At 47.4% G+C, this 14,280-nt stretch overlaps 1 protein-coding gene across 1 annotated transcript in view; it reads right to left on the bottom strand.

Annotated features, from left to right (window-relative positions):
- GRB7 (growth factor receptor bound protein 7) overlaps positions 1 to 9,875 on the bottom strand; it is a 91,238-nt gene extending 81,363 nt beyond the window's left edge. Inside the window, exon 1 of the mRNA XM_056863050.1 lies at positions 9,778 to 9,875. The gene's annotated coding sequence lies outside the window, so the exon portion shown is untranslated. The remainder of the gene's footprint in view (positions 1 to 9,777) is intronic.
- Between the last annotated feature and the right edge of the window lie 4,405 nt (positions 9,876 to 14,280).

The raw sequence follows: 14,280 nt of genomic DNA, 5'->3' as shown, positions 1-14,280 counted from the left end.
CTCTACCAATGCAGGACTTGGTGGTGGTGGGGGGGGTATTTTGTAAATCGGTAATTGACAAATCACTGTCGTGTTCTAGTGAGGCAGGAAAAATGGCACCAATCTGAACTGTCACATCCACACAGCAGCCGTTCTGGCTTTCCTGCAATTTCCCCCAAAACAGCGTAATAAAACAGGTTTTTGGAAAGATTGAAGAACAGCCAGGAAAAATCTAGAAGGTGCATGAAAACACTATGATGATGTGAAACAAGGTGGGGTGGCCTTCCTATTAGGATTGGTGCTGAATGAAACACTTGGTGTGGAAGTCACCTTCGAATGTAGGTGAGTCTCTAGATTCAGTCTCACGAAGTTGCAGAGACTCCAAGAAAATGCTGGCTTCTTAGATGAACTCCTTCTTTCCAGTGATGCAGTATCTAGGCTGCAGTTATGCCTTGTTCCGAGTAATTAATATTTCCGAAGGTATCATGCATTTCTCAAGGCCAGCTTCGTTCCCAGAGGAACTTCTGTCACTTGACTCCTATCAGCACTCATCTAACCACCAGTAATCTAATTAAGACCACTTCCGATTTCTTTGTCTGAAAGGCAATTGATGTTGCTAGATAAACAACAAACTAGCGGCACAAATAGGGTTGCCAACCACCAGGTACTAGCTGGAGATCTCTCGCTATTACAAATGATCTCCAGCTGACAGAGATCAGTCCACCTGGAGAAAATGGCTGCTTTGGCCATTGGGTTCTATGGCATTGAAGTCCCACCCCTCCCCAAACCTCTCCATACTCAGGCTCCGCCCCAAAAACCTTCCGCCGGTAGTGATTTTAGGGTTGCCAGCACTGGGTGGGGAAATACCTGGAGATTTGCAGGGCAGGGGGTAGAGCCTGGGTAGGGCAGATTTTGGGGAGGGACTTCTGCTTTGGAAGGTGGACTGTATAGCTATGCTGAAGTCCCTCCCCAAAATTGATCTCTATTGCCTGGAGATCAACTGTTATAGCAGGAGATCTTCAGGTCCCACCTGGAGGTTGGCAAACCTAGTTGATTTGCTCTGACCACTTAAGCTTACACTACAGACTTAAACAGTAACTATAATCGAGGTGTGCATGCCAGGGACCTCTGATATTCAGTACTGTCACCAAACTAAAACACCCAGCCTCCTTTGGGAGCAGCTGGCATACAAGGAATTTGTTATGTGTGCATAATACCCAAAGGGTAGGGTCCTTGGGCACATCAAACACTAATTAATTTATTACAGGATGAACTTTGGTCCAAGGCGCAAGTTGCTCCTGAATGGAGATCTGCTCCACATTCTCCAACAGAGAATTGTTTTCTTTTTTGCTTCTGCACTTCACCATAGCATAGTCACTCATCTTCTGAGTCTCCCCTGCCTTTGCATATGTTTTCCCAAACCTGCTGTGGGACCATCTTTCTAGAAATCGAGAAAGATGGTACTCAAAGCAGTTCTGGGATCCGTGTAATGTCCAGCACTATTTCCTTTTGCACCCACTATTTCCCTTCCCTGGCAGGCTTTTTGCTAGGTTTTTAAAAAAGTGACAAAAAGCACTCCAGTAGAGGGGGAAATGGCAAGCAGGAGAGGATACCGTGGAGACGACCATCATGTGGTGCCTCCAATGCGAATGCCGCCGCAATGAGAACACAATGGGGGAATCGTCCCTGTGCGGAAGCAGCCCAAGGTCTTTTGTGCATGGCCATTTCCCTCGCCGTCCGTCGACTTCTGGTCTTTGTTTTGATTATGCATGCTGTTTCCAACTGTCAGAGGTCTCCTCGCTCTCCTCCTGCCTTTCTCCACTTTTTTGTGAGACCTGTTTTATCTCAAATTTGAAAACACGGACAAAACACGGGGAAATGCAGGGGGAGAGCAAGGCGACCTCTGACAGTCAGAAACGGCATGCATAATCAACACAAAGACCCAAAGTCATTGGAAGGGTGACGGCGAGGGAAACAACCATGCATAAAAGGCCCAAGTCAAACATTACAACCCTGGCATGCTTCATATCACTGAAATCAGTGGAATTTGCCACTACAAATGTTTAGGACCAAGCAGCACATTTCCATCTGCTTTACCACATAATTATCACTGGGAACTGCCACCCACTTGGAAATCCTGCCCGGGTAGCACACCTAGGAATGAAATAAGGCAAAAATGGCTTCTTAGCTCACTATGTAGATTATGGAGCCCCGAGGCTCCAACACAATCTTCCCAGCCCTTCCTCTCTCTTTGGGTAACCAGAGCCGTATAGTGGTTAGGAGTGGTAGAGGCTAATCTGGTGAACCGGGTTTAATTCCCCACTCCTCCACATGAACAACAGGCTCTAATCTGAAGAATTGGGTTCAATACCCTACTCCTGCACGTGAGCGGCGGACTCTAATCTGGAAAATCGGGTTAATACACCATCTGGAAAACATGGGCAAAACACACGGGGAGAGCAAGGTGACCCCTAACAGCTGGGAAAGGCAGACATAATCAAAAGGAAGCCCGGAAACAGTCGGCGGGGGTGACTGCGGGGAAACGTCCCTGCATGAAAGGCCTTAGTCTTTAAGGTGCTGCTGGATGCTTGCTGTTTTCAACCATTACTAGTGATCTTTTCTCAGTGTATGGATGCATGCGGGCACATTTTATTTTCCAGCACATTTTGGGTCAATCTCTGGGCAGCTGCCTCCCCAACAGTCTGCCCCATGCTAAAGTTCGAAGGCTTAGCTAATAACCCAGGCAGAAAGTTCGCATGTGCTGCCGGAGTCGAAGAATTTTTTTACAATAAGTGTAAAAGCGGATGAGCACAGAACAGTGCAATCCTAAAGACACTTCCTCGGGAGTAAGCCCAATTGAATAGATCGGAGTAGGATTCTGAGAAGAGCTGCTTAGGATTGCTCTCAATGGTCTTTTATGCACAGCTGTTCCACTCACCGTCACCCCTCTGACAACTTTGTGTTTTGCCTGCGTTTTGAGAAACCTGTTTTATCTCTAATTTGAAAACATGGACAAAATGCAGGGAAAAGCAGTGGGAGAGCGAGGCGACTTCTGACGGTCAGAAACAACAAGCATATTAAACAAAGCAAAGACCCAAAGTCATCGGAGGGGAGACAGCAAGTGAAACAGCCATGCATAAAAGACCAATGTCTAACCCACCAGATTTGTAGTATGCCACCAGATCTTCAAAGCCTGTTATTAGAAAGTCACACCCTCCTTATACCAGAGAGCGTAATATAAACCTGGGTTAATCTGGATGCAGTCCAGAAAAACGTGCAGACTGCCTGGACTCACTCATTCATAAACTGAATAAGGGTCATGTATGATGTCGGAGAGGGGGGGGGGCAAAGCCATCCAAATATCTACATTGCCCACTGAATTAAAACATACAGAAGGCATCTGGATTTAACCTTGTCCAAACCTTAATTCCCAGAAATTAACAAAAATTCTGCATTGCAAAATCCATTCCTTCATTCTCTAGCCTCTTTTAAGCCTAGCAACATTCCTAACTGTTTACTATTTGTTTTTATTGAATCCCAACCATCTTCCCAAGAACTCAGGGAAAGGTACACAGATTTTACATGTATGCTAATACCCCCCTTCTTCCCATGATATCCTTACAACAATCCCTTGTGGGACAGAGTAACTGTGACCTGTCCTCCCCCAGGCTCCACCCCCAAATCTCCAGGAGTTACCTAACCTGGAGCTGGCAACCCTACCCACCCCACCCCATCCCCTGCCGGTGGCTGGGGAGACCTGACAACCCTAGAGCCACCGGGCCTAGCAAGGAGCTACTTTCTGCACTCACCAGGTACCACCAGGCTCCCGCCTACAGGCTGATCTGACAGGTACAAGGACTGGAGAGCTAGCAGCCTTGATGTATACAGGTTGCAGAATTCAATGTTTCTAGGTACAGAGTTTTGATTCCTTTGGCTTTCCCCCCTATCTGTCTGTGCAGAGTCGGACCTAAAATAAAAACTCCACCTTCTCTAGGCAGTAACCCTTCTCCTTATGAATCCAGGAAACTGCCTTATGTAGCCTTGGACCACACGTTCATCGACCCCTGCATTGCCTAATCCTGCTCCAAGGCCTTTCCCAGCACTCCTGTCGTAAACCCTCTAATTGAAGGGCCCGGGGCTTGAACCTTGCATGTATTAAGACTCGTAAGTTTTGTACATGTGAAAATGTTATTGTATTTATCCAATGGCCATCACAATTTACTAAAGCAAATAAATAATAACACAGAAACAGTGGATTAGCAAATAAAATATTAAAATAGATAATGGAATATATTAAAACATTTCAATTTAAAAGTTAGGTAGCTACTCCTTCCAATACCGCATTATTTTCTTTGCTGCAAGAGCAAACAAAGAGACTTTAGATGATGCATATGCACTAATATCAGTCAGTCAGTCAAGCTTTATTGCGGTACATAACCAGCATAAGTCAAGTGAGACCATTATAGCCCCACACGCAAAATACACAGCCGTCAATACAAAAAAATACTTTGCACTATATACCTAAAAAACACCCCTATATGGCAGAATACATAAAAACAGACCCAGAAAACCTAGAACCCATTAATCTTCTTCCTTCTTGAGTTCTTTACGGATCCTAACAGCTGAATTAATATCAGATAACAGAAATGTAATTTTCTCCGCATCCGAGTGTATATTAATACCGGATAATATTTCTGCCAAAGATTTATCCTTGGGGCCAGCATACAATGGGCAAAACAGGATGGAGTGAGGCAAGTCCTCCAGAGTTGAGGATCCACAGATACAGACACATTGATCCCTTGGGGTTTGAGAGTAACGCCCCACCAATAAAGCCATTGGCACAGTTTGAAAGCATAATGATGTAAAGAACGCTTTAAGATTAGATTTTGCGATGTTGGCTAAATGGGGAGTTCTAAAGGGGTCATTTTTAATTAATTTGTAGTTTTAAAATTAATAATTGATCCATCGGCTTTAAACACCCAGTCTCTAAGCGGGTGGAGTAAGTTTCGTATCGGCTTTGGTCTGTTCCACAAGAGGGTCCAAACCCAGCACAGAAAAAAAATCCACAGGGTTGATGACAAACCCCTCCGAACGCCCTTCCACAGGGTGTGCATTTGGCTGCCTGCAGAGAAGAACCCAGATGCACCTCCAACTCATTGGTCTGGTTAATGTGCTTAAAGTTTAACCCTACCTGGCCATGGCTCCGGAGATGACGGAGGCCGCAGCAGAGAGCGGGCCACTCAGGAAGGCTGCTGAGAGAACGGCCTCTTTTATCAGGCAGCCCTGGGTGACATGAGAGCTGTCTGCCCCCTCCTCGGCCCGAACTAATTACACTTGGCGGCGGGGAGTTGAGTCCCACCTGGTTTTTTATTAACTGAACACTCTGTCCCTCTCCTGAACCACCAAGTCGTGTCCCTCCAGAACTGGCCTGGGGCCAACTGGCACCCTGCAGGCTGGGACCCTGCCAGCAAACTTTCACTAGATGGGAATGCCTCTCGGAGGATGCACTTCCCACACCGCTGAGCTAAAGCAACCGATCCCATGAATCTACGGATGCCAGTTCCAAGTGGGGAAACCCCTGGAGATTTGGGGCTGGCGCCTGGGGAGGAGGGCAGGGACCTCGGTGGGGTACCATGCCACAGAGACCACCCTCCAAACATGCATTTTGTCCAGGCATGTGAGGGATATGTAGGGTTGCCAACTGCCAGGTACTAGCTGGAGATCTCCTGCTGTTACAATTGATCTCCTGAGGAGGGCGGAGCCTGAAGAGGGGAGGGTTTGGAGCGGGACTTCAATGCCGTAGAGTCCAATTGCCCAAGAGGCCATTTTCTCCAGGTGCACTGATCTCTATCAGCTGGAGATCAGTTGTAATGGCAGGAGAAGCATTGAAAGTCCACATGTACAAATGTACAAAAAAGTCTCTTCACTGTGGCAATGTCCGTGAGATCAAGAAGATCGCAAGAAGCAATTCCAAAATAGGTGGGTGTAACGTTCAAGGAGGACGCTGGAGTACCTGGAGGTTGGCAACCCTATCTTTTTATCAGGTCCTCTAAATCCCCAGCTTTCTTGTCTTGAAGTAAGTCTCCCAACTCCTTCCCTTGTGGATATAAGGGGAAAGTAAAAAGGATGTGATTCAAAGGTTCTAACGGACAGATTGTTATAATGTTACAACGCTATAACAATACAGTGGTTGCCTGGGGGCAACACACACGCCCGGCCCCTTGTTGTGACTCCAGATCAAGCGAGGCCTTTCCCCAGGGACGCTGCTCACCTGTGTTTCAAGGAGACCCCTTCACAAGCTCCCCTTTGCCACTGCCAGTCTGGGCCTAAATCTCCCACCTGCCCCATGATCTGTATCAAAGAGGTCCACGGTCGCTGGCACTTTGCCTTTTCCCATCTTATCCTTCTCTGTCTCACCCCACAGCTAACAGATTTTGGGGGGATAGATTTATATCAGAGGAACAGCAATACCCCCTTCCTCGGATCTCTTCCCTGCCAATTAGCAACATTACGTGGCAGCTTTAAAGTGTGTGTTTTTTCTTAATTTTAATTATGGGAGATCCATCCTGTCATGGATGCTTTGTTTTATTTATTTAATTACTTATTCATTTGCTTCGTTGATAACCCGCCTTTCTCCCCAATGGGGACCCAAAGCGGCTTGCATCGTTCTCCTCTCCTCCATTTTATCCTTGCAACAACCCTGTGAGGTAGGCAAGGCAACATTATGTGGCAGCTTTAAAGTTTGGGTTTTTTTAATTTTAATTATGGGAGATCCATCCTGTCATGGATGCTTTGTTTTATTTATTTAATTACTTATTCATTTGCTTCGTTGATAACCGCCTTTCTCCCCAATGGGGACCCAAAGCGGCTTACATCGTTCTCCTCTCCTCCATTTTATCCTTGCAACAACCCTGTGAGGTAGGCAAGGCAACATTATGTGGCAGCTTTAAAGTTTGGGGTTTTTTTAATTTTAATTATGGGAGATCCATCCTGTCATGGATGCTTTGTTTTATTTATTTAATTACTTATTCATTTGCTTCGTTGATAACCCGCCTTTCTCCCCAATGGGGACCCAAAGCGGCTTACATCGTTCTCCTCTCCTCCATTTTATCCTCGCAACAACCCGGTGAGGTAGGCAAGGCTGAGAGGTTGGGACTGGCCCAAGATCACCCAGTGAGCTTCCATGCCATGAGTGGGAATTCGAATCTGGGTCTTCCCAGTACTAACTACTACGCCACCCTGGCTCTCACACTGGCTTTAGTCTTCAGGTAGGGTCGCCAAGTCCCTCTTCGCCACCAGCAGGAGGTTGTTTTGGCGGAGCCTGAGAAGGGCAAGGTTTGGGGAGGGGAAGGACTTCAATGCCATAGAGTCCAATGGCCAAAGCGGCCATTTTCTCTAGGTGAACTGATCTCTATTGGCTGGAGATCAGTTGTAATAGCAGGAGATCTCCAGCTAGCTAGTACCTGGAAGTTGGCACGCCTATCTTCAGGCTGGGAGCAGCAGGATTCCCGGATCACGAGGTACAATCTGCAGTCAACCCCGAGCCACAACAAATTTGTTATGCCAACTCTGAAACAAATCACACCCTCTACGACTCCTTGCCAGCTGGTCCCGTGCCCTACCACCCACTGCGATAAACAAGGAAAGCCCAGCTCCAGCAGCCTATTCCCCTTTCCCACGTCTTGTTTCTGAATTGCGCCATGTATCTGGGTAGAGAAAAACCCAGATCTCAGCTATCCCCTTGGGGTCCATGCTCCCAGTAGGGTTGCTAACCTCCAGGAGAGGCCTGGAGGTCACCCAGAATAACAACTGATCTCCAGACTACAGAGATCTGTTCCCCTGGAGAAAACAGCAGATTTGGAGGGTGGACTCTACGACATTATACCCTGCTGAGGTCCCTCCCTTTCCCAAATCTTGCTCCCTGGGCTCTACCCCAAAATCTCCAGGAATTTCCAAATAGGTAGGGTTGCCAGCCTCCAGGTACTAGCTGGAGATCTCCTGCTATTACAACTGATCTCCAGCCAATAGAGATGAGTTCGCCTGGAGAAAATGGCTGCTTTGGCAATTGGACTCTATGGCGTTGAAGTCCCTCCCCAAACCCCACCCCAAAAACTTCCCACTGGTGGTGAAGAGGGTTGCCAACTCTGAGTTGGGAAATACCTGGAGATTTTGAGGGTGGAGCCTGGAGAGGGTGGGGTTTAGAGAAGGGAGGGACCTCAGCAGGGTACAATGCCACAGAGTCCACCCTCCAAAGCAGCCGTTTTCTCCAGGGGAACTGATCTTGGTCATCTGGAGATCAGTTGTAATAGCGATAGATCTCCAGGTGCTCCTTGAAGGTTGGCCACCCTATTCCCAAACCCGAGCTCCCAGTCATTCAGGCGACTGAAGTCCCAGTTTCACCCATAAGCACGCCATTATCTATTTATCTATAAGCACACTCTGTTATCTATTTCAGGTGCGAGTGCTGTGCAGAGTTTTCAAAAGTGATTTTTTTTCAGCTTTATGCATTCTTGAGGATGTGTCCAACTGAGACACACCCCGTAGCCCAGAAGATACAAAAACATGTGCACGCACAAAGGGAAAAAAAATGTCTCCGTTGAGTTCAGAAGGAGAGACTGGCGGCCTTGAGGCCAAATCTGGTCGCTGGCAGTTGACCCAGGCACATGGGTACATCAGGAGCAGCATGGAAATGGCCAGATGTCCCTTGAAGGGGGGGGGGGACTGAAGTGCGATCGAGTCCCTGGTACTGAAATGCCTAATTGTCTCATAGAGTCCAATAAAGACAATTAGGAGGAGGTTACAATTGGTTTTTTATTTAGCTAAACAACAGAGCTGGGGTGAAATAGCCCACAATTAAGATGCAGGGTACTCACCAGCAAGACAAAGGAAAGTCAGTATCATTTATGCCTTTGCATGGGGCAGGCCCATGTCTATTGACACGCAGATTGACATAGAAAAGCCCCAATCACACTTTAGGGATATACTTTACTTTGATTAAACTATCCTATAGATTTTGCACCAACCATCCCCTTTCCAAAGTGGCCCTCTAGTAAAATCAGGAAGTTATGCCAATGTTTTAATAACAATACGATGCTTCCTCTTCTGATGTTACCTAACCCCCCTCCTGCCCCCCAGATATATATATTTTAAAGTCAACACACTAGAAATGGGGTATCCTGGACCTCAGTTATCCCCAGTTGTTTCATTCATTAAGGGTTTTTATTCAGTGAGGTTTTTCAAAAGCGTCCCCTTTCTACTTTTGCTGTAAGGACAGGAAAAAGAAAGCTGGACATAGTGGGGGGAGGAAGAGGGGGGGGGAATCCAACTCTTGCGAAGGAAGCAAAAGAGAAGAGCAGTTTAAAAGACAAAGAAAGGAGAGGGCACACAAACAGCCAAGAACAGAGAAAGAAAGGTCGTTCAGGAACTCAAAACAGGTAAATCAAACAAAGGCAGGCCCAAACTACAATGCGAGAAGTTACCAGAAAAACAGAAAGAAAGAAAAAGATAATCCAATTTTGAAACACACCAAAGAGAAAATGCAGAGAAGGAGGTGGGGATTCCAGAGCCAACAGGTTGCAAGACAGACAAATGAGCCTATGAAGATTTGGGAACATCTGAATTCCTGCCCTGGCAACATTGGGGCGGCAAAGCGCCACCGAACCCAGCAGGACTTCCGTCCAGGTAAACCCAGAGAGGCTTGGGTTGCAGATCTCCCCGAAAAGCCTCCCAGCCCCAGTCTTCCCGGCTCCTCTGTCTGCAGAGGAAGGAGAGAAGCAAAGCCGGAGCGAGTTGACTTACCTGGCCCTGGTGATCCGGCCTTCCGCTGCTGCCCTGACTCCCAGAACTGGGGGATCCTGTTTAGTTTGAATCCTTTATCTACCTGCCTGTAAAGCAGCCACGCCTTCTCCTCCTGACATCACACTGAGCAAAACACACACACTCACAGAGCAGGATCAGCCAAAGGTGCTCCGGCAGGTGTGAGCAGGAGGAGGAGGAAGAAGAAGAGGAGGAGGAGGAAGAAGAAGAAGAAGAGGAAGAAGAAGAGGAAGAGGAGGAAGAAGAAGAGGAAGATGAGGAAGAAGAAGAAGAAGAAGAGGAAGAAGAAGAAGAGGAGGAAGAAGAAGAAGAGGAAGAAGAAGAAGAAGAGGAGGAGGAAGAAGAGGAAGAGGAAGAAGAAGTAGTAGTAGTAGTAGTAGTGCTGGTTTTTATATGCCGATTTTCTCTACTTTTTAAGGAGAGTCAAACTGGCTTACAGTCTTCTTCCCTCTCCCCACAACAGACACCCTGTGAGGTAGGCAAGGCTGAGAGAGCTCAAAGAGCGCTGTGACTAGTCCAAAGTCACCCAGCTGGCTTCATGTGGAGGGCTGGGTTATCGAACCCGGTTCTCCAGATGAGAGTCCACCACTCTTAACCATTACACCAGCCAGCTCCCTTCTCTTGTGTCCCCCTACCCCACACAGTTTGATGTCTTAACTTTCCTCAAAGCTTCCTGTCTCTTTAAAATACTTTTCTGGTTGTTTTTTTAAAAATCAGGTCATGATAACATTCTTGAGTACTCACATTCTGCCAGCTAGGAAGGAAAGGGTACTTGGTGCTGCGTGCCAGCCGGATAAAACCAGACTTCACAGCTTTGGAAGAGTGGAGATTGGAGGGGGAAGAGTGAATGATCATTTTTCCGCCTCAACAGGGTTGCCAGGTCCCTCTTCGCAACCAGCGGGAGGTGGCTGGGGCAACGCCTGAGGAGGGTGGGGTTTAGGGAGTGGAGGGACTTCACTGCCATAGATCCCAATTCACCAGCATCAGCATCATCCCTTTATTGGCAGAAAAACATGGTACACAAGGGGTACAAAAGGAATGGTGATATTAAAAAGTGCCCTTCATGGCATAGTTAAAAGACAGTTACATCAAATAATTTTGCTCTCAATATGTTGAACCCACTTAGCAGCATATGACTCCATGAGCATATAATAGATAAGGGAAGAGGAATCTGCCTTAAAGTGGAGGCGTAACCAGAATTTTACAGTCATGAGCCATGCTCTTGTTTCCAGTAGCATCTGGCCAGTTTCCAAGCACAATGCGGCATGCGGACACAACAGGGCATACCCATTATTTTTCTGAGGAATTTGGCTTGGGTGCGTTCCAGTGGATAACCTAGTGCACTAATCCAGACCGGAATACCATACAGCAATTGCGCGTTGTAGAGCCCAATTGCCAAAGTGGCCATTTTCTCCAGGTGAACTGATCTCTACCGGCTGGAGATCAGTTGTAATAGCAGGAGATCTCCAGCTTCAACAGAAGTCGGTTTCGGGTAGCCGGCTCAAGGCCGACTCAGCCTTCCATCCTTCTGAGTACCCAGCTTGCTGGGAGTAAAGCGAAGATGACTGGGGCAAACCCCCCTGCAAACAAAATCTGCCTAGTAAACGTCGAGATGTGATGTCACCTGGTGCTTGCCCAGGGGACTACCTTTCTCTTTTTAAAGTGCTACTGGACTCTTGCTCTTTTCTAGGATATGAGGCTTTTTCCTGATTAAATGTGAAGACCACCGTGTGGAAGTTTCCTCAAAAGCAATGCTGCCTTCAGCTGTGAGGTTCTTGCATAGTACTGGTATCACAGACCCACCCCAAGACGCCCTTTAGCATGCAAGCTACCCATTCCCTAAACCAGAGGTTCCCAAACTGTGCTCCACGGAGCACTTGGTGCTCTGCGAAACATCTCCTAGTGCTCCGTGAAGAGATTGCAAAGAAAAATACTACTGTCGTTCAGTTTCGCATATAGGTGCCAGGTGAAAACTAGTGCTCCGTGACGAATTTCTCTCCTGAAAAGTGCTCCATGACTCAAAAGGTTTGGGAACCCCTGCCCTAAACAAATATCCTGTGCTGCAACCTGCGCCCTCTAGTGATAGCTGCTAGCATTACTTGGTATCTGTGTACGTGTGTATATACAACGCACGCACACATACTGCGCTGATTCTCCAGGAGTTCTCCATCAATCCTGATTTTATTCCCTAAGAAGATAAACAGCTTCAAGTAGGGTCACCAGGTAACTCCTGGCTACCGGCAAGGTGGTTGGGGAGGGTTGCCAGGTTGGGAAACTCCTGGAGTTTGGGGGATGGAGCCTGGGGAGGACAGGGACCTCAGTGGGGCACAATGCCACAGGCCGTTTATGCTTGGTAATTAGCAGCGCATTCCAGGCTGAAATGCCCCGCATTTTTTTTTATTTCTTCACACTGAACAGTCATTCCAGTCACTGCGAAGCCTGCACATACCTGCTTCGCATTTCTTAAGAGCCCCTTTAATGTGACCTTTTGTATTTGCTCCGCCCCCACATTGAAGCATTCACTGAAAGAAGCATGCAGAATCCCAGCCGTGGCTTAGCTATGCAAACGACTATTGCTAATGGCTATGCAAACGAAAGAACGAAGCAGCAGGTGAGTGGGGGGTGGAATTTGTTTGACTTTCTCCTCTTGCCTCGGGACCATGAATAGCCATTTTAAAGGTCGAATTAAAAAAATCAGCATTGAGCGAGGAGCAGAATCGACCCTGCATAAATGGCCACAGAGTCCACCCTCCAAAGCATCAATTTTTCTCCTAAGGAACTGATATCTAGTCTGGAGGTGAGCTGTAATTCCAGGGGATCCCCAGGTCCCACCTGCAGGCTGGTATCCCTCGCTTCAGGGGGAAATTTCTATCAGGGAAAATGCAGCAAGAAGAAGTTGTTCTAGATGGCCTGTCCCAAGTCAATTCTATGACTCTATAAAGTGGGTGGGGCCAACAGAGCTTCTGATGGGCCAGTGGAAATCTTACAGATACTGCCAGATGAGTGTTCCTTAGCTGCCCCAGTATGTATACTTGCATGCATGCAAGAAAATATTTTAAACAAGATGTTAATTTTAAAAAGCATCCTTTTAAGCAGAGCTTCTACCTTAAATGCTGAAGAGCGACAATCAGAGTTATGCATAACCTCACTCCCTGACATTTTGGTCTTTTATGCATGGCTGTTTCACTCGCCGGCACCATCGTTTCCGACCATCAGGGATTGCCTCGCTTTCCCCCTGCGTTTCCCTGTGTTTTGACTGCATTTTGCGAGACCTTGGATTACAACTGATCTTCAGGAGACAGGTCATTTATGCATGGGTACTTTCACTCACATTCACCCCCGGTCTGTTCCATGGAGTTATGCATGAGTTTTCCGTCCATTAGAGATGACCTCATGCCCAGCCCTCACAATGTCCAGATCTTCCCATTCCTCTGTTAGCCCAACTCTTCCATCTTCCCTGAAAAGCCCGGGTGAAATCCCCATGTAGAAGACAAAGTGTGGGGCATGCAAGCTTGGTTTCTCTCACAGCCAATTACAAAGTAGCATATTCAAAGGTGGGGATTGAAATACTTCCTGCTTCCTTGGAGCTCTTTGTGAGCAGAAGGAAATCTTTTTAAAACCGAGGGTTGGATTTCTCCCCCTGCCTTCTCCTTTCAGATTGCTCCATTTTAGTTGTTGTTCTTAAAATGCTTTTTAATGTGCCAATTGGTTTTTTTTGGGGGGGGGGATTTTCTCTGATAGTGAGCACTACAAGTAAGCCAATTACAAAGCAGCATTTAAAGGGGCAGAACTTGATCTGAGCTTGGAGACTGCTGGTGCATAGATTCCCAACAGGAAAGTGTGGGTCCAGCCAGCAACGAACCTCAGGCAAAACTCCCATGCATAAACGACCATAGTATACCTGGACCAAATGGCTGCTCTGGAGGGTGGACTCTATGGCATTGTGCCCCCACTGAGGTCCCTCCCCTCCACCAAACCCCACCCTCCTCAGGCTCCACCTCCAAAATCTGCATACCGAACCATATATCTGTGTTTCCTTGAGCAGATCCCAGAACAATACGGTATATTTTTACTGCCTCCTTGAAGCACTGATGTCCTTGCTCGTGAGTGTGTGTGTGTAAAGTGCCGTCAAGTTGCAGCTAGCTTATGGCAGCCCTTGTAGGGTTGCCAAGTCCCTCTTCACCACTGGCGGGAGGTTTTTGGGGCGCAGACTGAGGAGGACAGGGTTTGGGGAGGGGAGGGACTTCAATGCCATAGAGTCCAATTGCCAAAGCAGCCGTTTTCTCCAGGTGAACTGATCTCTGTCGGCTGAAGATCAGTTGTAATAGCAGGAGATCTCCAGCTAGTACCTGGAGGTTGGCAACCCTATGGCCCTGTAAGGTTTTCAAGGCAAAGAGACGTTCAGAGGTGGTTTGCCATTGCCTGCCTCTGCATAGCAACCCTGGACTTCCTAGGTCTTCTCCCATCTATACACCAACCAGGGCC

Source organism: Euleptes europaea, chromosome 18, assembly GCF_029931775.1.
Source record: "Euleptes europaea isolate rEulEur1 chromosome 18, rEulEur1.hap1, whole genome shotgun sequence".
Classification (NCBI taxonomy): domain Eukaryota; kingdom Metazoa; phylum Chordata; class Lepidosauria; order Squamata; family Sphaerodactylidae; genus Euleptes; species Euleptes europaea.
This window is presented reverse-complemented; position numbering and strand designations above follow the sequence as displayed.